Below are 23278 nucleotides of genomic sequence, written 5' to 3' on the forward strand. Positions count from 1 at the left end.
AACTTACACCAGATTCAACCGACACATCATGATTTACTAAATTAGTCACACCCATTATAATTAATACAGTTGTCAACACTGGAAGAATTCACAGAATTCACAGCCATTCCAGCTACTTAATTTTTCCCTGCACCTCTAAAATAAATATTTTTTTAACATTATATAAGAAATATAATCTATAAAATATGATTACATAATAATAATAATAAACAACAACAACAATTTTGGCTATGAATTTATGTATTTTAATAAATTGTTCCAGAAAAGCCAGCTCAAGATTTTCTGCTCTTTTTTCTAACATTATACACACACAGTTGCAATAATTATTTTAGACTTAATCTACTTAATTTTTTCCGCTGCATATGAAATAATTTTCTTATTTAAGTAAATATTACAAAATGTATAAATACATTTATTAATTACAAAATATTATTACTTTACATTTTTGCATTGAATTTAATGTGTTATGCACTTAATAAATCATGATCATTACATAAAAGCCAGCTGGTCTTCTAATTTAAATCATCTTTTTTAACCAATTTCTAATTTTCCAATATTTATATAACATGCATTTCAGTTAAAAATCAAATTGGATGCTATTTTCAAACCAATGTCTAATTTTCTCTAAAATGATCTTTAACATATTTCAGCTGAAAATAAAATTGGGTACTATTTTATTTTCATTTGACTGTTGCTTAATACATTGCCTTGAGCTTATAGCTGCTTGGTTCATGTTAGTGAACATTCTAAGAAGTATTTTTTACGCTAATTCCGCGGAATGCATTTAAATACGGTGAAGTGTGTTCAGTGGCACACAGAGTTCTAAACTGTACTCAAAAAAAACACATCAAATTGTTCCGGAAATAAACACAGAAGGGACAGGGGATTTTGCATGAGTGGCATTGATGGGCGTAGTTACTTAAAGGTGAACAGGTAAAATTGGCTGTTGAAATGCTTTGCACATGATCTCAAAATATGCCATTTGGATTGAAGGGTTTGAATGCCGTGTTTAAAGGTGCAATTGAGCGATTTAACAAAACAGCTCAAAACAGGTGAGGCACAGGAGGCGGCCCCTCATTTTAAAATCTAACATTTCGCAGAGAGCTGCCCCTTGAACTATACAAACATTCCTCCTGCAAAAGTAGAGCAACCGTCGACACAAGTACCTCAGGGGAGTGTGCAGGCAATAAGAACAAATTGAGGAAAAAACAAACACTGACATACACAAACATGCACACAAATAAAGCAGTCATTTACTGGTGCAATTGTGCTCCGTCTCAGCCTCTGGCATCCACATTACAATCATCAGCACAGAAAAATTTGTGCACACAGCAGAGATACAGGCACCGGCGGAGGTATTGTAAGGGTGGGGTGATACAGAGGAATTTAATGAGAAGTGCGAAACAAACAGAAACAGAAGAAGCCGCCAAGGTCTTTGCTTCAATATGGTCGCTCTTTGGGTAATGGCACAATTGCTCAACATCGATTGTGCCGCCACTTATGACATAAGACATGCTAATGAACATTAGTAAATCCACCGGAGATTATACAAGCATCGCCATGCCAATTCAAAAGCGTAATTTGATATCATTCAAATTGAGTGAAAATTTTATTTGACGCTTTTAATGGCTTCTGCCACCCAGTGAGAATGCCTGTAAAAAGTGAACGAAGGCATATAACTGTTTTTATTATTGAAAAGTCAACGTGACACCAAAATGGATACTGCTTGCTTTCTTAAAAATTCACTCAGTAATGCAAAAGAAAAACGTTTTGCAACTAAAGAAATGAAATGGGGAAAAACTTTCCCACTTTTCCCGTTGAATACTGTGACATACCGCAAACTGGAATTCATGCTGACTTTTCAGAAACTAGCGTTCATTTCAATTACAGTCCAAAAAAAACGAGCAGAAACACGAGAAAATACCATCATATCATTATCCGACAAGCACCACACTGATCCATCCGGCTCAGCTTTGCTTAGAAAAATGAGACAGGGCAGCCATAACAGCGATCCAAAGCTGTGTACTTGGCTATTCATCATCAGATAGATGCTTTAGGACAGGATTTCTGCTGAAGCGCCACTGATCTGGGTCACAGCAAGACTTCTGGAGGAAGTGTGTCTCACAAAGAGATCTGAAAAGGAAGGAAGGCAAGCCAAAGCTCTGCATGGGTCAGTCTTATTCTCTCTCTTGTTCTCCTCATCTCTCATTCTGTTTGTTTCGTGCCGGTTGCAATTGGAAGCAGGGCTGAAATGGATGCTGAAACTAATGCTCGTCTTCACCACCAGGGGCTTGAGTCAAATGAGAGCTTTAAATACAATTACAAACCTCTACTTGCCATGCTGAGAGAAGACAGGGAAAACAGAGCTGCGTTCTGATTCACAGGGTCCCTATGCAGCATTCACACTGAGCAGGGCTTGTGTAGACAACCAGAACAAAATGTGTTTATTTGGAACATTATTAAACCGGAAACACTTAAGGATTGTTTAAATAAAGAGAGATAACCAAACTTTCATTTATATACAGTGCCCTCCAAAAGTATTGGAACAGTAAAGACAAAATCGCTCTGTTGGCTGTGGAGTGAAGACATTTACAAATATGATTAAAAGATGAATGTGTGACAAAACTACAGAATATCACATTTTATTATTGGGTGATTCAACACATAGATGTTTTACCAGCTAAGAAGAAATTTTAGAGTTTCATCCCCCAATCTGATTTGAGCATAAGTATTGGAGCTGTTGCCTCACAGGTCTTTCTAAGTGATCGGATGTGTCCTGTTGCATTAATTCTTCAGATATTAAAAGCAGGGAATGTGTCGTATCAGTTATATCCATTACTTCTGTATTCTGAATCTTGCATTCGATGATGACACACACAAACCAGGATGAAGAGGAGGGAGCTGACTTTGAGAGAAATGCAAGGAATTTGGATGCTGAAAGAAAAGAGGAAGTCAATTAGAGCTCTAGCAAAAACGAAGGGCATGGAGAAATCAAGAGTTTGGAAACCACCAGTGACACCAGCAACTACCTGATCGGCTGAGAAAACAACAGTAGTTGATGACAGACAAATCATAAAAGCTGTGAAAATGAATCCTAAAAGACGTGTCTGTAAAATCACCAACAACTTCCAGAAAGCTGGGGTGATGCTCTGACTATCTACTGTCCTCAGGAGACTTTGACACAGAATTACAGATGCTACACAGCAAGATGCAAACCTCTGACCAGCTCCAAAAATAGAAAGGCAAGATTAGAGTTTGCAAAAAAGCACAAAGGTGAGCCAGAAGTGTTTTGGAACTGTGTTTATGGACCGATGAGACAAAGATGAACCTTTATCTAAGTGATGGGAAAGCAAAAATGTGGAGAAAAAAAGGGAACTGCAAATGATCCCAAGCATAGAGCCTCATCTGTAAAGCATGGTGGAGGTGTTGTCATGGCATGGGCATGCATGGCTGTCTCTGGAACAGACCCTCTCAACTTTACTGATGACTTAATGAATGATGACAGTAGCAGAATAAATTTGGAAGGGTACAAAACCATCTTGCCTACTAATATTCAAGAAAATGCCACCAGATTAATTGGGAAGTGCTTCATATTTCATCAGGACAATGACCCAAAACACCCTTCCAGTTCAGCCAAGGAATTTATAAGGGCAAAGAAATGGAAAGTCTTAGATTGTCCAAGTCAATCTCCAGATTTAAATCTGATTGAACATGAATTTCACCAGCTGAAGAGGAGAGTAAAGGCAGAAACTCCCCAAAACAAACAACAATTGGAACTGGCTGCATTAAAGGCTGGGAAAAGCATTTCAAAGGATGAGACCAAGAGTCTGGTGATGTCTATGGGTCACAGACTCACTGCTGTGATTGTGCGCAAGGGATCGCAACTAAATAATAGCTTTTAATCTTTTATACCTGTCTTATGTTCAACTGTCCCAATACTCTTCTCCTGCTATTGTTGTTTGCACTGCTTGCCACATGTACAGTTTATCTATCTCTGTCGGCGATGGGGGATTCACATGTGATAAATGCAGGGAAAAAGTTAGATTTTAGAACTAGAAACACGCATCCAAACTTTACTTGAGGATAGTAAGAATGTGAGGGCTGTAGATACGGCCTTGGATGCGACTAGTTCAGGGAGTCCTGTACATTGTTCGGTTCCGGCATTAGAGCCCATGCAGCAGGGCAACTGGGTGACTGTAAGGCGGTCTAGTCGCAGGTCAAAACACTGCTCTTCCATTCCGATCAAAACATCAAACAGGTTCTCCCCACTCAGTGATGCACCCACTGAAACCTGATGAAAGTGCTCTAGTAATTGGCGATTCTACTGTACAGAATGTGAAAATAGAGACACCAGCCACCATAGTCCAATGTTTACCGGGAGCAAGAGCGCATGACATCTTGGCAAATTTAAAAGTGCTGGCTAATGCTAAACGTAAATTCAGTAAGATTGTTATCCACATCGGCGCTAATGATGTTCTACTTCGCCAGTCGGAGATCACTAAAAATAATGTTAAAGAGGTGTGTGAACTTTAGGGGTGTGCTCAAAATATCGATTCTTAGATACATACCGATATAATAAAAAAAGATACAGTATCGATATTCTAGCCCTTAGTATCGATACTCCGCCCAGCCATTAGGGGGCGCAGCGGCGCCCGCGAATTTCATAAAACTCATGGAAAATGTTAAAGCAAGATGTAGCATTTAAGTGATTTCATAGTGAAATATGTTATGGCAGTACCATAGATATATATACTGACTAGATCTCGCCTCTGACGCTGCTGTCCATAGGAACGATGCGTCAGCGCGGCCGCCATCTTGGGTCGGGGGAAGCCGCGTCTACTCTGCATAGTTAACATTGGCAGAGAACTATCAACGATTAAAATCACCTTAATTTGCTTAATTTTCAACCGATTTTCAAGCCGTTTGGTTTATTATAAATGTCAGACATATATTTATGATAGAACATAGATTAATTATTTTACTTATATATAAGTAAAATAATTAATCTATGTTCTATCATAAATATGTGATATATCATATAGCTACAATACAATACTTGGACACACCTACATAACTAATTAATTTGTTCTACAATGCACAAAACAATTACAAGGATGCTGATAGTGATATGAAAAAAACATGAATAATATAAAGTATATATAAAATATAAATAAATAATAGAGCAAAATTTGAAGAGTTAAAGGCAAGAGTTAAACAAACAAAGCGGGGAAAAAAAACAATTATGGACTTCCTGACCAACAGACCTCAGAATGTTAGGATGGGGAACCTAACATCTGCATCTAGGCAGAAATTAAATCATCATAAATCGTCCAAATCTCAAATGATTTTTCTTAGTTTTTTGGTTTGTTCCAACTGACAGACATGTATTTATGATCGAGTCCAGAGAAAATTGAAGCTTTTGATATTAATCTACTTCAAAACTAGGTGTAAGTTTATTATTCTTCCACTTCAGTGAACTTAAAATTAACTATTGTTATTTACCTTAGCCTAGTCTACTGCACACAAAATGGCTACAATGGTGTGATATCCATACTTAAAAATACATGTTAATTAAAACATTTGAGTTGTACTGGTTTATTTTGTACATCAGCAAGCCTGCAATACAATGACCCAGCGTAAAATGGTTATATAACACAAAAACAAACATAACGTGCGTACGTAGTGTGAAAACATCTTCCAGTATTTACAACAGCTTATTAAATTATTAGGCTACAGTATATAACAGGTTAACCATTCTTTGAAAACATCCAGTTCATGAAAATATCTACTACAGCACAAAAGTCCGGCTTGATCTGAATGCCGAGAAACTTTGGCGCTTCCTTCAGATCCCCGACCCAAGATGGCGGCGATGTTGACGTATGCTTAGAGGCCCAAGGCGACATCTAGTCAGTATATATATCTATGGGCAGTACATGGTGTCACAAAAAAGAACTATAAGAAGATTTAATAAGAAGTTAAGAATAATAAGAAGAAGATTTTGTACTTGTGGGAGCTCAGACTGTACCCTTGGAAAGTTAAATGTTGACTTTTACAATTTGTGTACAATTAATCAGAGCACTTAAAGTTGCAAATATTTAAGCAAAATGCACTTTGTTATAATGCACTTTTGTCTTCAATAAATTGAAGAAAAATGCAGAGTTCTGTTTGTTGAGTAAATGTGTTCAGCATTAACTAATTGGCTCTGGCCCATGTATTTTTATTGAATCGTATCGAATCGTGTCACATTGTATCAAATCGTATCGAGACAGCTCCGTATCGAGGTACGTATCGAATCGTGACCTGTGTATCGAGGTATGTATCGTATCGCCAGGTTCTCCAAGGTATACAGCCCTAGTGAACTTGCAAGTAAAATGTCAGACACTGTAAAATGCTCTGGCCCGCTCCCTGCTTACTGGGGTGACGAGATTCATAGCAGACTGCTGTCACTCAATGGCTGGATGTCTAAGTGGTGCCCGCAGAATAACATTTGACTTTATAGACAAATGGATGAGTTTTTGGGGCAGACCTGACCTGTTTTTTTTATTTATGCCACTTTTCTAACATTTTTTCTGAAAATACAAAACAATACAGAATACCACAAACTGTAAACAACAAAAAAAAAAAAAAAAAAAAAAAAAGAAATCAAACAAACAGAACACACATACCTGAACATGCACCAGATACAGTAAAAACACACACCTTGAAACCTTACTTAATCAGACTTAAACAGAGTATTAAACATAGAAAGAAGTACTATATTAAAAATAAAATTTCAACTCTTAAAAAGATAAGAGAGGAAGGGGCCCCAGATTTTATCAAATGTTTTATAAGCGTCAATCTTAGAACAGCGGATTCTTTCAAGCTTGAGGGCAGCAACCATCTCAGCCAGCCATTTATGAAAGCTGGGTGGTAAAGTAGACTTCCAATCCATCAATATCACCCTTTTAGCCACCACCATACCAAACATAAGAGACAATTGCTGAGAATGTGTAAATGCTAATGTATGGTCAGAACATCCAAACAAAGCTAATTCAAGATCTGGACTGATGTCTTCTCCAAAAACATTTGAGTACCACTGAAAAATATTTTTCCGACCTGACCTGTTTAAAAGAGATGGTGTTCATCCCTCCTGGGGTGGTGCCGCTCTTCTCTCTAGAAAAATGGCACATAGTCTTCGAGTGCGTACTTGACTAACTGGGGCCCAGGTCAGGAAGCAGACAGACTGGCTAAACCGACCGTCTGCTAGCCGCCTCACGTCACAGAAATCAGTTAATTCTCAGCACATAGATATCAGTTAATTCTCCTTCACCTAGATATCACACTATAGAGTGTCTGTTCCCCGAACTAGAAAATACAGAAAAGGTCCAAACCAAATTAAGAGTAACAATTTATTTGATGTTCAACAAATAAAAAATGTTTATAATACAAAGAAACAATTGATAAAACTTGGCTTACTGAATATCAGGTCCTTTTCTACAAAAGCACTTTTTGTAAACGATTTGATCAATGATCATAACCTAGATTTGCTCTGTTTGACAGAAACATGGCTAAACCAGATGAATACATTACTTTAAATGAGTCTACCCCCCAAGATTACTGCTATAAAAATGAGCCACGTCCAAAAGGTAAAGGGGGAGGCATTGCTACAATTTATAGCAACTCTCTCAGTATTTCTCAGAGGTCAGGCTTTAAGTATAACTCGTTTGAAGTTATGGTGCTGCGTATAACATTATCTAGAGAAACACGTGGTATTGATAAATCCCCTATGATGTTTGTACTGGCTACTGTATACAGGCCGCCAGGGCACCATACAGACTTTATTAAAGAATTTGCTGATTTTCTATCTGAGTTAGTACTGGCTGCAGATAAAGTCATAATTGTTGGCGATTTTATATCCATGTCAATAATGAAAAAGATGCATTAGGATCAGCATTCATAGACATTCAACTCTATTGGGGTTAGACAACACGTTTCAGGACCTACTCATTGTCAAAATCATACTCTAGATTTAATACTGTCACATGGAATTGATATTAGTGGCGTTGAAATTCTGCAGCAAAGCGATGATATCTCAGATCATTATCTAGTCTTGTGTAAACTCCATATAGCTAAAACTCTAAAATTCTACTCCTTGTTACAAGTATGGTAGAACCATCACTTCTACCACAAAAGACTGCTTTGTAAGTAATCTTCCTGATTTCTCTCAATTCCTCAGCAAATCCAACAGCACAGAAAAACTTGATGATGTAACAAACTATGGACTCTCTCTTTTCTAGCACTTTAGATACAGTTGCTCCTTTACGCTTAAGGAAGATCAAAGAAAACAGTCTGACTCCATGGTATAATGAGCACACTCGCACCATAAAGAGAGCAGCCCAGAAAATGGAGCGCAGATGGAGGAAAACAAAACTAGAGGTATTTCATATAGCTTGGCGGGAAAGTACCCTATCCTACAGAAAAGCATTAAAAACTGCTAGATCTGATTACTTTTCGTCTCTTCTAGAAGAAAACAAACATAACCCCCCAGTATTTATTCAATACAGTCACTAAATTAACGAAAAATAAAGTATCAACAGGTGTTGGCATTTCCCAAGAGCACAGCAGTAATGATTTTATGAACTACTTTACTTCCAAGATCGATACTATCAGAGATAAAATTGTAACCATGCAGCCGTCAGCTACAGTATCGCATCAGATGCACTATAGATCCCCTGAGGAACAATTCCACTCATTCTCTACTATAGGAGAGGAAGAACTGTATAAACTTGTTAAATCATCTAAACCAACAACATGTATGTTAGACCCTATTACATCTAAACTACTAAAAGAGCTACTTCCAGAAGTCATAGATCCTCTTTTGGCTATTATTAATTCATCATTGTCATTAGGATATGTCCCCAAAACCTTCAAATTGGCTGTAATTAAGCCTCTCATTAAAAAACCACAACTTGACCCCAAAGATCTAGTTAATTATAGAGCGATCTGAAATCTCCCTTTTCTGTCAAAGATACTAGAAAAGGTAGTATCCTTACAATTGTATTCCTTCTTAGAGAAAAATGTTATCTGTGAGGAATTACAGTCAGGATTTATACCTTATCATAGTACTGAGACTGGTCTCAATAGAGTTACAAATGACCTGCTTCTATCATTGGATCGTGGTTGTATCTCTTTTTAGTTATACTGGATCTTAGCGCTGCGTTCGACATTATCGACCACAACATTCTTTTGAATAGATTAGAACACTTTGTTGGCATTAGTAGAAGTGCCTTAGCATGGTTCAAATCGTACTTATCTGACCACCATCAGTTCGTAGCAGTGAATGAAGAGGTATCATATCGATCACAAGTGCAGTATGGAGTACCTCAAGGCTCAGTACTAGGGCCGTTACTTTTCACGCTTTACATGTTACCCTTGGGAGATATTATTAGGAGACATGGTGTTAGCTTTCACTGTTATGCTGATGATACTCAGCTCTATATTTCTTCACAGCCTGGTGAAACACACCAAATTGAGAAACTAATGGAATGCATAGTCGATATAAAAACTGGATGACGAGTAACTTCTTACTGCTAAATTCGGAAAAAACAGGTGTGTTAATTATCGGACCTAAAAACCCCACATGTAATAACCTAGAACACTATCTAACACTTGACAGCTGCTCTGTCAATTTTTCATCAGTTAGGAACCTAGGTGTGCTGTTTGATAGCAATCTTTCATTTGAAAGCCACGTTTCTAGCATCTGTAAAACTGCGTTTTTCCATCTCAAAAACATATCTAAATTGCGACCTATGCTCTCAACGTCAAATGCATAAATGGTATTAATGGTAAATGCATTTATGACCTCAAGGTTAGACTATTGTAATGCTTTATTGGGTGGTTGGTTCTGCACGCTTGATCAACAAACTACAGTTGGTCCAAAATGCAGCAGCTAGAGTCCTTACTAGAACTTACTATGACCATAGTAGCCCGGTTCTGTCAACACTCCACTGGCTCCCTATCAAACATCGTATAGATTTTAAAATCTTGTTAATTACTTATAAAGCCCTGAATGGCTTAGCTCCTCAGTAGTTGAGCAAGCTATCACCACATTATAGTCCTCCACGTCCGCTGCGTTCTCAAAACTCTGGCTGTTTGATAATACCTAGAATATCAAAATCGACTGCGGGCGGCAGATCCTTTTCCTATTTAGCACCCAAACTCTGGAACAATCTACCTAACACTGTTCGGGAGGCAGACACACTCTGTTAGTTTAAATCTAGAATAAAAAACACATTTCTTTAACCTGGCTTACACATAACACACTACTACACTTCTATTATTCAAATCCGTTAAAGGATTGTTAGGCTGCATTAATTAGATCAACCGGAACCGGGAACACTCCCCATAACACAATGTACTCATTACATCGTAAGAAGAATGGCTATTATTGTTAGAAATTGCAACAATATAAAAATAGAAATATAATACATTTATACAATTAAAATTTTAATTAAATCAATATTTAAACAATAAATAAACAATGTCCTGGCCAGAGGAGAACTGGCCCCCCGACTTCTCCCAAGGTTTTTTTCTCCATTCTGTCACAGAGGGAGTTTTGATTCCTTGCCGCTGTCGCCTCTGGCTTGCTCAGTTGGGGACACTTGATTTCTAGCGATTATCATCAATTTGATTTCACAGATACTATTTAAACTAAAATGAGCTAGACAATGACAATCACTGAATTCAATAATGAAATGCCTTTAACTGAAAATCGAGTGTTTAATCTTATTATATATTACTGACACTCTATCCTCCAATTTGATACTGTTAAGTGCTTTGACAATCTGTATTGTTAAAAGCGCTATATAAATAAAGGTGACTTGACTTGACTTATGCTCACATCAATGAGTGGGATGAACTCTAAAAGTACTGTTCTTTTTATTTGGTAAAACATGTATGTGTTGAAACGGCTAATAATAAAATGTGACATTCTGTAGTTGCGTCTCATATTCATCTTTTAATCATAATTGCAAATGTCTTGACTCCACAGCCAACAGAGCAATTTTGTCTTTACATTTACAGTGCCCACCATAAGTATTGGAACAGTACTGTATACAATGCATCCATGTGTTTTTACTAGGGCCGGGACTTTAACGCGTTAATTTAGATTAATTAATTACACAAAAATAACGCGTTAAATTTTTTTAACGCATTTTAATCGCACTTATTTTTGCACCGCGGAACGTTTCTCACTGGATGAGTTTCGGCGGACCGATTATACTGCAGTGGAGACCGGTCTTGCCAAGCTTCCTTGGAAGAACGAACTCGGAAGTAGAGCCCTGCGCGGGACTGTTTTCTTCATCCCGCTCCCGCCGAATTTCTGACCATTACCGCCCGCTCCCGCAACGTGTGTGTTACACTCCCACCCGCTCCCGCAATATGTATGTCCACTCCCGCCCGCACCCGCAAAACTCTGAGAATTTATTCCCGCACGATAATAGAGATGCATTGATTTTGTGTCTTCTCCCGTCCCGCAGGAAAAACAAAACGTATTGTATTGCTATTATTAAATAGATTCATGTTTGTTTCTGTCCCTGACCTGCATGTATTCTGACGCACTGGTAGGTAAGATGAATATAGCCTGGGCTATTGGGGACATCTAAAACGCTTAGGCTACCGCGCGTTTCTTTAGACTTCAAGTACTTTGATTTTGTTGACAATGACATCATGTCGCTAGGCTACCTCCCGATCCCGCAGTGTTTTTTTTTAGCCGCCCATTCCCGCCCGCACCAAAATTCAAACCGCCCGCTCCCGCGAGATTTGCGTTGGGTCCCTCTACTCGGAAGGACGCGAGAACACAGAACGCACACTTATGAGAACTGAGATGTACTGAGTTCTTGCTTAACTGACCGCATAGTCTCAGCATAAACAGCGACCAATGAACAATAAATATTACAAAATGTCATAACTTATTAAAACATTTCATACTATTATAGATATTACTTTCATATAATTGTATTGTTTTATTTTACAGCGTTATATGTTTTACTGTTAAGATTCATTTTAATATGCCAATAAAAATGCAGACTTTCTCCGGGTCTTATAACTTTATTAAAATTAACCAAAACAAAACGATAAATGTTTACTTTCAACTTGAAGAGCCGTTAAGTATTTGTGAGAGCGACTTTAAAGCTTACAGGCTTCCGTACACCGGCCACCCACAGCGTTTTCTGTGATTTCTAACGGCTCGATTCTCTCAAGTCTGCACTCGATGCATCCTCAGTTTCAAGAACATATCCGGGCACTTTCATGCATCCTCTATACTTGCGTTCTTGAGAATTGGAACTGAACTTCGACGGTTAATGATGACGTAGAACGAGAGAGAACACAAGGACGCAAGATCGCTGAAGAACGCATATTGAGAAACAGCCAAAAACAAACCACAGTGAACATGGACAAAGAAGCTGATGAGACCGCTTTGGTTGGCCCTGTGGATGGGAAATTTAAAAATCCATATAAAAAAAACGTACTTCTCACTGTTCTCAGGTCAAATATTTATATGCGATTAAAATGCGATTAATTTCGATTAATTAATTACAAAGCCTCTAATTAATTAGATTAATTTTTTTAATCGAGTCCCGGCCCTAGTTTTTACATACATTTTTTTGACGTTTTTTTGTTTGAAATAAGTTAATGCATTTATTTAGCAAGGATGCATTGAATTGATCAAATGTGAGGTAAAAACATTTAGAATATTTCAGTCAAACTTTATTTTAAGGTCCAAATCTCGCTATTAAACCATTAACAACAACTTTTGCCTCAATAAACTCCTAATTTGATGCTCATTAGTATTTAGCACGTTAGTTGTTCAGTTTAGGTATTGGTTAGGATTAGGGATGTAGACTATGGTCATGCAGAATGTGTTCTATAAGTACTAATAAAAAGCTGATATGCTACTAACAGGCATGCTAATAAGCAACCAAGTAATAGTGAGAATTGGTCCCTACGCTAAAAAGTGTTACTAATATTTCTAATAAATGCTGTTCTTTTAAACATTCTATTCATCAAGTAATCTCAAAATGTATAACAGAACGGATCACTGAGCCAAAAAATATTAAGCAACACAACAGTTTTCACTATTGATGATAATAAATGTTTCTTGTTCACCAAATCAGCATCTTAAAATGATTTCTGAAGGATCATGTGACACTGAAGTTTGGATTAATGACTGCTGAAAATTCAGCTTAGCCATCACAGGAATAAATGACAATAATATAATAAAATATATTAAAACAGAAAACTTTTATTTCACACTATAACTTTTTATATTAAAAAAAATTGAAAAAAGATTTACCGACCCCAAACATGGTGATGTTTGAATGGTGGTATAATTATTAATAGAATAAAATTTAATTTCATATGATTTTTCATATCCAAAGTTGAAGTGCTATATGAATTTTGCCATTTTTAATATAAAACCCATGTAATTTGGTAAATTTTTTATGTTTATGCGTCTTAAAAGGCAATATGCCCATTTGGACTATAATGTTCAATCTGACATTTACAACATTAAAGAAATGAAAAAAAACTATAATATATTATTATTATTATTATTTGTATTCATTTGCTCATGTCAGCATACTATTTATTAAAATATCACAAAGTCTTATTTTATGAATCTTTAATAAACTTTCATACTGCTTTAAATAACATGCTTAAAAAACTTCCTAAAAACAACACAGTGAAACATTTAATAACTACGCTAATATTGAGCCAATTATAGTGAGAGGCGACATCCAGTTGCTCCCTACATCTTTAGCAGTGAATAAACTTCCTACAATTTGGAATCTTGCTTGAGGTGGTCAAATACCCTGTGAAGTCTTTGCAGGGGAATTCTGAGTAGCTGGAACATGCCCATGGAATTTTATTAGTCACTTCCTGAAACTCTGAGGCATGAAAGAGAACAACAGGGAGACTGAGAGCAGGAGAGAGTGAGAGCAGGTGAAGGGTAGAGTTTCAGAGATGGCAAGAGAGAAATGGTAACAGAGGAAAAGAGATCCCACAGTTTCTGAGCTCCTAGCAACCCTGCATGCTCTAACAGGCAGAAAACCATCACAGCAACCCAGGAGAGACGAGCGAGAAACGTTCACCCGATTGTTTTATCTCGGAGGGAATATGAAATTTGACGCATGGAAGATCATGCTTTGAGCATGTCAACCTAATCAAAATAGTTCCTTTTTAAAAAAGATCTGATTTAGTTTGAAAGATTGTCTTATCTAAAAGAAGATGCAGGATATGGAGTTCAGAGCAACACTTATTTCCCCTCTGGCAAAAGATGGACTGGGAACAAAACATCCCACTGCATCAGTGCGTGTAATACCACCTAGTTGATAAATATTAATTTCTATGGTATTTTGACTTGTAAAACAGCATTTTAACATTACAAAACCAACAATTATGTAATAAAAGCAGTGGTCAAAGGTTTATAACGAGACACCAGAGTTTGATTGAACTGACGTTATTAACAGTGTGCATACTGTACAAAGGTAGTAGTAGTACTGTTGTATTTAGTGTATTCAGCGCTATTCGTCCCACATCATGTTTGGTTTGTAGCATGGGAAGTAAACTCATGCAGACAGATAACACTAGAAACATGATGGGCGGCTGGTAGAGGGTAGTACTGCTGGTAGACAGCACAGTAAGCTAGAAAATGTTACCTGCTGGGACAAATCATTTTTAGAAAGAGTAGCGACTGGAATTTAAAACTTAATCCCATAAAACTGAGTTACAGAGTGCTGGAGAAGCTACTTTGAAATTTTAGCTTGCTAAACTACTCATAATAAATTAGTTCAATTAAAAAAAGTACTTTGCAACACTACAAGCTACTAACAAAAAGTAGCTAATTAAAGCTATTATAGGGATAGTCCAACCAAAAATGAAAATTCTATTCTAAACCATTAAGACCTTCGCTCGTCTTCAGAAGACAAATTAAGTCATTTTCGATGAAATCCAAGCGCTGTCTGACCTTCCATAGACAGCAATGCAACTGGCACATTCAAGGCCCAGAAAGTTAGTAAGAACATCATTAAAATAGTCAATAAAATGTCAGTTGCGCTGCTGTTTATGGAGGGTCAGAAAGCACTCTGACTTGATGACATTTTTGATGTCATCAAAAATACCTTAATTTGTGTTCCGAAAATGAACGAAGGTCACGACATGGTGACAATTTTCATTTTTGAGTGAACTACCCCTTTAATGACCAATATGACGATCAATAAATATACTGTATAACTACTTAAGATACTATTTATTATTTAATCGGAGCCGTTTTTTTCCTGACACAAAAACAAAGAATGTTTTTGGAATTAATGAACTGCATGAACAATTATGAAACTCCATCAAACTTGAACAAAAATTTCAAGAAAAGGTAGTTCGAATAAATCATTAAAAATGTACACAATTAAGAAGTTTGGAATCCTAAAAACAAATCCTAAAAAAAAATTATTCCTCAAAAATATTAAGCAGTATAACCATTTTCAACATTGATATTAGGAAATGTTTCTTAAGCACAAAACCAGCATATTAGAATAATTTCTCACATGACACTGAAGGAGCAATAGCTACTGAAAATTCAGCTTTGCCATCACAGAATTAAATTACATTTTAAAATATATTAAAATAGTAACCAGTTATTCTAAAATCGCATTAATATTTTACAAAATTATCGTTTTTGATTATTAGCTTTGGTGACCAAAAGAGACTTTCAATAATATTAAAAATTTTACTGACCATAAATTTGAAAAGTAGTGTATTTAGAACACCTCCTGGCTTAGTATTCAAGTGCAGAAGTCAAGTATGACAAAGTGGCAGACGGCAGAGAATAAGAGGTGAGACACAGGCCTACCGAACGTGACCTGAAGAAAGGGCACTGGTTGCCTGGTGAGACAGAAATCTATCAGGGTAAATGCAGTCTGTGTGTGTGCCGCGGATGCGCTTTTGTGTGCAGTGACATTTCCACATTACAGTGAGTAATTCCACAGGCTCCTGCTCATCATCGTGCAGGTGTGTGTGCTTGGGCTCATGCATCTCACTCCATCTGGAGATCGAATCAATCAGAGGTGTGAAGTGTCGTGATCTGGGAGTGCAGGTGCATCATGGGACACGTACATACAAGCGTATAAATAAACAGGGCACAGTTTGCACAGTGATCCGTGATTGTTACTTCCACCCTCAAGTTGCTACAGCAATTGGGCGAACTTGAAATGGCCACCTGCCAATCTGGTCTTTTCCTGCCCACCCCTTCGTTCCCTCGTGTTTACACAGCATCCCTTCTCTGTTAAGTAGGTTACTTCACCTCCCCCGTTTCCCCAACAGCCTCAGATCTGTTTACCCTGAGTCTATGTTAGCATCTCTGTTCTGCCGTGCTTAACCTGTACATGTCTGTCCTGGGATCTACCCAGCATACCACCGCAAGGCAAACACTAATTGTGGTAGAACCTTTTGGAAGGAACAAAACTAAACAGCATCATGTACATCAATATCTACATGAATCTGCAACACCACTACGAAGACCATATTTACCATACAACCATATTTATCATTAATAACAGTTTCAGACAGAACAACAACAAAAAAAAGTTTTCATTTTAAGGGAAAAATTTATGGATGCATCTGTATTAAAAATGTGGCTCAAACCAATACGAAGTTATTTTGATTTGATGGCTAAAAACTAAATGACTCGCATTAAAACTAAAAATAAAAGTAAAATAATATTTTTTAATGCTACAAGTTCATTTTGGCATCACATAAAAAATATCTACCAATACACTGCCATTCAAAAGTCTGGGGTTAAGTTTTTTATAATTTTATTTAATAAAAAATACTGTAAAAACAGTAAAATAGTGAAATATTATTACAATTTAAAATACCTGTTTACTACTTTAATACCTTTTAAAATGTAATTTATTTCTGTAATGCCAACGCTGAATTTTCAGCATCATTACTCCAGTCTTCAGTGTCACATGATCCTTCAGACATCATTCTAATATGCTGATTTGATATAAATATGAATTAGTCTTTAAACCAACCAACATATATAATCCAAACAAACTGACTACTAAAACTCTTTTATTATCTTTTATAAGCCTTTGTGTATAATGCATTATAAAGGGTTATTAAAGGGTATAATTCATTATAAGTACACATTACTCTATCATTGCATTGGAGCATGGTGGTGTGAGAGGACGCTGGCACAATGTGGTTGCCTCTTCTCCATCACCTACCAGCTGCTAATATGCGGCCTTTCTGGATTTTACTTGTTTTAGTTCTAGTTTTATTTGGAGTTTACGGCAAGATTTACTTTGATCACCCGAACTTCATCATGCTAAAATACTCTGCTCCGGAACTTTTTCAGTTTGATCACTCTGCACCTCCTGCTACATGTGTCCTGGATACACTGCGCTCGCTACATCTCCTTCGCCGGCCAAAATACGTTAATCGAGGCTCTCGCCGGAATTTGCTAACAAGCGGTGCCGGTATAAGGTCTTTTTGGACTCAGAGGCGCTTGGATGGTCGCCATCTGTCTCCGCGTCGTGTTTGTCCTGCGAACTTCTCCTACCTTCAGAAGTCTACTGCAACTAGTGGAGGTGTCCGCCTTGACACGATAAGGTTTGCGCATTTAAACGCTCGCTCTATAAACAACAAAGCGGCTTTAATCTGTGACATTGTTGTGGACAAAGAACTGGACTTTTTCTGCCTTTGTGAAACGTGGCATCAGACAAATGACTATCTTAATCTAAATATATGTGTTCTGCCTGGTTACACCTACAGTGGGGATCGAAAGTTTGGGAACCCCTTGCAGAATCTGTGAAAATGTGGATAATTTTACCAAAATAAGAGAGATCATACAAAATGCATGTTATTTTTTATTTAGTACTGTCCTGAGTAAGATATTTTCCATAAAAGATGTTTACATATAGTCCACAAGACAAAAAAATAGCTGAAATTATTAAAATAACCACATTCAAAAGTTTGGGAACCCTTGGTTCTTAATACTGTGTGTGGTTACCTGGATGATCTACGACTGTGTTTTTGTTTTGTGATGGTTGTTCATGAGTCCCTTGTTAGTGCTGAACAGTTCAACTGAGCACTGTTCTTCAGAAAAATCCTCCAGGTCCTGCAGAATCTTCAGTTTTCCAGCATCTTTTGCATATTTTAACCCTTTCCAGCAGTAACTGTATGATTTTGAGATCCACCTTTTCACGCTGAGGATGATTGAGGGACTCAAACACAACAATTAAAAAAGGTTCAAACATTCACTGATGTTCCTGAAGGAAACAAGATGCATTAAGAGCCGGGGGCATTTTTGTTCTGTTAGAGCTTAGTGCTGCATTCGATACAATATGTCACAGCATATTATTGGACAGACTACATAGATGGATTGGTCTTTCTGGAACTATGTTGAACTGGTTTAAATCGTATCTTTCACAACGTTCTCAGTTTGTTTACCTGGGTACTAACAGATCTCAGACTGTGCCTTTGTGTCAGGGTGTCCCTCAGGGGTCAGTTCTGGGTCCTGTTTTATTTGTGTTTACATGCTACCTCTTGGGCAGATTATTCAGAAGTACGGCCTGGGTTATCATTGTTATGCGGACGACACCCAGATTTATTTTAGCACTCAGCCTGATTCCACTACTTCCTCTTTGACTCTTTCTGCCGGTTTGTTGGAAATCAAGGCATGGATGAAACACAACTTTCTAAAGCTAAATGGTTCTAAAACCTAAATTGTATTAATTGGCACTCCATCTAATGTTAATAAATGCAGTAATTTTAAACTTTCAGTTGACAATACTCAAATATCTCCTCATGCCCAGGTGCGTAATTTAGGCGTTATTTTTGATGCTCAGATGACTTTTAATTCTCATTTCAAAAACATAACTAAAGTTGCTTTTTTCCATCTCCGTAACATTGCTCGCATTAGACCCTTTCTTTCCAGGCCTGATGCTGAGAGGCTTATTCATGCCTTCATCACATCACGGCTTGATTATTGTAATTCTCTCTTTGGGGGTTTACCAGCAAGTTCTGTTAAGAGATTGCAATATATACAAAACTCAGCTGCGCGAGTTTTGACTTATACATCTGCACACCATCACATTACCCCAGTGCTCCAGCAACTTCATTGGCTCCCGGTTCAATCACGTATTGATTTTAAAACTCTGATTTTAACCTATAAAGCTGTGCATGGGCTGGCTCCAGATTACATCTGTGATTTGGTCACTCTTTCTACTCCTCGCTCTCTTCGCTCTGCTGGTTGTCTCTCCTTGCATCAGCCTCGTTGTAAATTAAAAACCATGGGGGGGAGGGCTTTTTCTTATAACGGGCCTAAGCTATGGAACGCATTACCTGCGTTCATTAGGAAAGCGGCTTCCTTGGATTGTTTCAAGAAACTTCTTAAGACGCATCTTTTTAGTAAAGCTTTTAATTTGTGATTATTTACTGTGATTTTATTTTGATATGTAGTTTTGGTTGATTTGTTATTTTGTGTGTACGTTGTGAAGTGAAGTGAAGTGAAGTGACATTCAGCCAAGTATGGGGACCCATACTCGGAATTCGTGCTCTGCATTTAACCCATCCAACGTGCACACACACAGCAGTGAACACACACACACACCGTGAACATACACCCGGAGCAGTGGGCAGCCATTTTATGCTGCATGCTGTAGCGCTTTGGGTTTAAGAAAGGCGCATTACAAATAAAATGTATTATTATTATTATAATAATTATTAATAATGTTAGTTGTAATACATTATATCTTGACGTAAATAACCAAATTTAAAAAGCATAGTGTAACAACGAATTGTTACTACTTTTATAATGCATTATAATACAGGCTTTAAGTAAAGTGGTACTAGACTTATTTTGAGTACCCAGCTTGCCATTTTCCATCACGACTCCGCAGCCAATTTCAACACGGTGAACCCACATCAGAACGATACAAAATTCTGTTTTAACGCCCCCTTAACCCCTGTGCTGTTGGTCTTGCTAGCAGTTTTCCCCAAATGGGGGCCAAGAAGAAACACGCCAGCACTTCGACAAGTCCAAAAGGAGCGTGTGCGAGCTTCGCTGTGCTGAAAAATACATCACACTGTCTTGTCGGCCTCATCTGTAAGCGCTCCTGGGCTCTCTGGAGGAAGGAAGCACAGAGCATTGAAGGGGTCATGACCTCCAGGGCCTCCAAGGCATGACTAAAGAGCGTTCGCTCAAAGCAGTCTTACACAGTGCAGGAGAAGTTTGCCCTGCTTCAATCATGAGGGCTCCATTTTTCCCCTAAGACATGGGGTTAGTTGTATTTGATGTCATGAAGTGAAAAATGAATGTGATTTCTGCTTTTACACATGAGGTTGTGGATCACCCACACTGAGCTGGAGATGAAGAACATCTGCAGGGAGTTTAAATGAATTATTAGAAAACAAAATCCTCTGGTTAATAAAGATGAGCTTTGCAGTGTTTGTTTGGCACTGTTTAAACAAGCTACAAGCAGTTTTTTTTATGCCTTTTTGGTTTAACTGAGTCACGCACTCACAAACAAACATTTGGCATCTCCATCTACAACAAAAAACTGGCCCCTGATTCTTTCAAGCTCTCACAGATCGAACAAATCACAGAGACATGGCAGCAGACCAAACCAGCTGTGACTGCCGCCAAGCAATTAGAGCATCAGGGGACGACGCCATCCCTTCTTGACTCGCCTCCATTATCCGACCGCCATGCCGGCGTAAGGCACACAGTTCACATCGTGGACATGTCCTCCAAGGAGAGCGCTGCCAGCTTTTGAGCAGCATCGTAATTACACATTCGCGGACGTCATGAAATAAAGATGCGACAAAGTACCCTGTGGAAATGGGACCGGCAATGCCACGTGCACACACACATGAAAGAGCCATGAAACATCACGCTCAAGTACACACGATATCACACCTCGACTCAGAGACTCGCACGCGCTGCTGACTTGCACTGAGGAAATAATGAGCCAAAAAGAGGGACAGAGACACGAAAATGATCGATTTTAGGAGATTTCTGAAGATAAGTTGTATATAATTGTGTAAAACTCGTCAGTCCTCAATAACGCCATTGTGTGCACCAGAGCGTTGCTACTCAAATGCTAAGGTGCTCTGACTGGCTGTTACATGTTGCTAAGGTGTGCTGGGTGGTTGCTAGGGTGTTCTTTATTAACCCAAATCAACAGACCACCTACTACTACTACTACTACTACCTACCACTACTACTACAATTATTATTAAAACATTATTTTTAAGGAAAATTTGCCAGAAATATGTAAATACATGACACTGTATTTCTAATAAATTATATAAGAATAAATTAAATAATTCTTTTTTTATATAAAAAAAAATCAATTATTTAGAGATGCTTTTTTTAATTAAAACTCAATGAAACCATTCAAATGGAATGCAGAAAATTAAGGGAAAACTTCAATTTGAGGGGGAAAAGAAACAAATTTCATAGGGCTTTAAAATTTTTATTTTTGTTAAACTTTTAATAAATTGCTGTTAAATTGTGTAAGTTTCGTGATTACAATTAATTAGAAAAATTAAAATGGAAAAAAGCAGAAACGGGGAATTTGGAAAACAGAATCTGGGAAAAAATTAAAACGGATTTCATTGGGCCCTAAAAGTATTTGCAAAAATATTCACATTACATTATTACTCTAGATTACTTGTGGGAATTTTTTTGTGTTTTTGCGAATAAAAACATTGCATAATGCTCTCCTACATTTTTTGATACAACTGAACACGTCAAACCAGACGCATAAACTCTTTGCTGACTGGCTTGCACGACAACACATCATTTGAATTCCGCTCCATTTGCGAATTGGCTGACGCGATTTCCACCAAAACACAATATAAGCCTCAATCGCATCCTCTGCTGGAATCACATCGCTCAATTTGCCTCATTTGCGTCGCCAGGTACAAATTTGCATCTATTCGAGTCTTTGCATTGACTTTGTATGTAAATCTACTCACGCGAATAATTAAATTTGCTTTTGGTGTGCACATACCATAAGTGCTAAACTGCAATATTGTGGTTGTTCAGGTATTGCTACTCAGTTGCTAAGATGTTCTGACTGGCTGTTGGCACGTTGCTAAGGTGCTTGCTATGATGTTCCTTATTGGCCGAAATCAGAAGACCTCATCCCCAAATTCAAAACTCTTCAGCACAATGCTAGTGAGTATAGTTACTGAGTGCCGGGAGGCTGGCTGGAAGACCACCATCTACCCAGTGGAGGTTGGATGCCGAGGCTATGTGGGGCTGTCAACCACACGCCTTCTGAGGGAAGTAGGAGTGACTGGAGGGATTCTAAAGAAGGCAATTAAAGAGCTAGCGGAGGAGGCCGAGAAGGGGAGCTTTTGGCTCTGGTTTGAGGAGGAAAGACAAGAGCTGGGGAAAAAACAACTAACCTCAATAACAGCTGCAGGGGGTGACAGGGAGACGTCCCTGTCACTGCTCCGCCACCAGGAGACGTTCCAGGATTAAAGGAGTGAAACGTTGATGAATGGTGGTTCCTGGCTGATGACCCTGCAGCTGACTCGTGGGCACCGGAGGAGGTGCGACCGGCAGCAATGCCTAGCAGGTGTTCCATCTACCTGTACTTTTCATTGTATGTAAATCTACTCACGCGAATAATTAAATTTGCTTTTGGTGTGCACATACCATAAGTGCTAAACTGCAATATTGTGGTTGTTCAGGTATTGCTACTCAGTTGCTAAGATGTTCTGACTGGCTGTTGGCACGTTGCTAAGGTGCTTGCTATGATGTTCCTTATTGGCCGAAATCAGAAGACCTCATCCCCAAATTCAAAACTCTTCAGCACAATGCTAGTGAGTATAGTTACCAATGCATTGTTAGTAGTTGCTAAAGTGTTGAAAGGTTGTTAGCCTGTTCCATAAAGACTACACAGCCAGTAAAGCATTAAGAGAGAAAAAAAAAGAAAGGGATTTTGAGTATGAATGCAAAGAAAAACGATACAAACATGGTGTGCTAACTCAGGAAAAAAAAGAGCGGAGAGTAATCACAACAAGAGGAGAAAAGGGTGAACCCAAGAATTAAGGTAGCCAGAGGAGGTTGAACTTCATATATATTGTGTGTTTGTATGATTTACATGTGACAAACCTACACATTACCCACTGGCTTCTCCCATAAAAACAGTCTTTAACGCTCCGACCAAATCACAATGTGCCAGAGAATGAGAGACAGAAGTAATTCCAGCAATCAAGGTGATGT

General features: G+C 38.0%; 1 protein-coding gene across 1 annotated transcript in view; it reads right to left on the bottom strand.

Annotated features, from left to right (window-relative positions):
* LOC306862830 (pyruvate carboxylase, mitochondrial-like) overlaps window positions 1–23278 on the bottom strand; it is a 130897-nt gene that overhangs the window by 51226 nt on the left and 56393 nt on the right. The window lies entirely within an intron of this gene.

The sequence above is a fragment of the Barbus barbus genome (genome assembly GCF_936440315.1).
Source record: "Barbus barbus genome assembly, chromosome: 43".
NCBI classification, from domain to species: domain Eukaryota; kingdom Metazoa; phylum Chordata; class Actinopteri; order Cypriniformes; family Cyprinidae; genus Barbus; species Barbus barbus.